Consider the following 2,067-nt stretch of genomic DNA (forward strand, 5'->3'; position numbering starts at 1 on the left):
CGTCCCGGACCCAGTGGCTTAAACTCACGCCGGGCACGTGTGCATGCATGCCCAAGATCCCGAGAGGAGAATGGAGGAGAAGGGATTGCGGCATGGCCATGCCCCCTAGGGGGAGGTTTCTCGCTTTCTCTCTGTCTGTCTCTCTCTGTCTGGCGAGTGCATGAGCCCTATAGCAAAAACCTCTAAAAAAAAAAATTGGTGATTGGTGTTTGTTGAATAAATAAAACACTGGATTGTATTTTCTTGTGATTTTTAAAAAGTTTATTTACTTATTTCGTGAGATAGGTAGGATTCCCTAACAGGGTCCTGTCATGTCATGATCTGCTCACCCTCCTTTCCACCAGCCAGGATCATAGGTCTGCCCAGTGTATTCAGATGGACCTGGGAACAGAACCGAGGGCCTTCCCAGATGACTTCAGTATCTTGCAGTGGTGCCCACCTGTGGATAACAGAACACAGCTAGGCCCATTAGCTTCCATTTGGGAAGGTCTTCCTTGTGCAGGTTGTGGAGAAAACCAGTTTGGTGTATATGCAATTAAATAACAACAGCAATTACATGTTAATGAATAAATGACATGCTTTTCGGTAACCTCCAGAAACAACCTTCCAATTCAGGGACTGAAGAAACAAGCAAATGAAGGTCCCATACAGGCAGGTAAAAAACAGGTTAAACAATGAAAGGTTCCCAGGTTGGGAGCAACAGGGGCTCAGAACAGAGGCTGGCACTCAGGTAAGCAAAGAGAGGTTTAATTTGGTTTAGACAGAAAAGACTTCCTATGGAAATAAAGAGGGGAAAATCCTGACTGGACTGACAGAAGGGGATGACTTTGTGGCATTTGACTCCAAAAGAATTCATTCAGACACAGGGCCTCCCTCAGTGACAACTGCCTACAAATGCAAATAGCTGGATTCTTGGTCCACTGCTCTGTTGCTCCAACATAGCTTTATTCTTGAATATTTCTCTAGGACTGCTGAAATCCTGAGTTGCAAGCCATAGGAATGATTTAGGGACATCCTTTTATTTGACGAGAGACTCTAAGATGCAACACCTGGAATCCAGACCAGAAAGACTCTTCTCACAGGGCCTACTCAGAAGCAGGCAGGCATGTCAAGGTGGTCTGGGTGGATGGCCTTATCCTGAAGACTCTGACCACAAGGTCCAAGACTTCAGGTGATGGTGTAACAGTAATGACCCAGAGCCTGGTTTCTTTGGGACACAAATCAAACAAGGCATTACAAAGAATTGTACATTAAAAGAATTAGGTAGTAAGTCACAAACAAGTTTGATAAACCCAGTCTTTCTTCTCTAATAACATAGTATTTTCTCTTTATAACATGTTAACAGTCAGAGCAATTTGCTAGAGAAAGCATAATTAAGCGTTTCGTTCTAACCTGCAACTCTGGGAAATGGGGAAACTTCAGGGAAGCACATACCATGTTTTCTTGTTCAAACTGCGTGCAGAGCGAACAACGAACGTCTTATCTACCTCTCGACTTTATCCCTGTCTTGTTTACCCATTCACAATGGCACTTCCTGCGACTAAAACTTTTTTACGGGTCAATGGAACATTCTGGTGACGAGGACACCTCTGTCTCTTTGAAAAAGTTTCTCCCTTGAACATACACAACCTAAAAGCTCTTTACTTAAATACATACAGGTGCTTTGTGTAGGAACAGGTCACGGATCCACGCAACTCTCCCTTGGATAGCTCATCAGGAGCCTGGAGCCTTGAGTCCCAGACCTGGAAAAAGGGTTCCATCCTCTAAACCTCGGCGTTCGCATCTGCACATCGGCTCGCTCAAAGGCAGTGACCAAGACGCAAGGCTACCGTGCCCAGAAAGCGCCGAACCACCCGCTTCGGGCGGACCTAGCGTCCCCATATCTCACAAGGACCCAGGCCAGGCCTCTCCAGCCAGAGGAAGAGGAAGCCCCCAAACCGCAGACTCCAGGCCCAGCGCGCCCCTGGGGGGCGACGTAGCGGCGCGCCCCTCCCTGACGTACCTCGCGAGCGCGCGCACGCACGCACGCAGGCGCGGGGGCGCACGGCGCGGGGGCGCGCAGGGCCG

The 2,067-nt window shown here is 48.3% G+C and overlaps 1 long non-coding RNA gene across 1 annotated transcript; it reads right to left on the reverse strand.

The window, feature by feature from the left end:
• Positions 1–243: 243 nt before the first annotated feature.
• LOC114008067 (uncharacterized) lies at positions 244–1,988 on the reverse strand. Its single transcript, XR_003549629.1, has 2 exons — positions 1,657–1,988; positions 244–439 (listed from the first exon to the last, which is right to left on the reverse strand). It is a non-coding gene; the product is annotated as an uncharacterized LOC114008067 (long non-coding RNA).
• Between the last annotated feature and the right edge of the window lie 79 nt (positions 1,989–2,067).

Source organism: Tupaia chinensis, unplaced genomic scaffold (assembly GCF_000334495.1).
Source record: "Tupaia chinensis unplaced genomic scaffold, TupChi_1.0 Scaffold000279_1, whole genome shotgun sequence".
Taxonomy (NCBI): domain Eukaryota; kingdom Metazoa; phylum Chordata; class Mammalia; order Scandentia; family Tupaiidae; genus Tupaia; species Tupaia belangeri.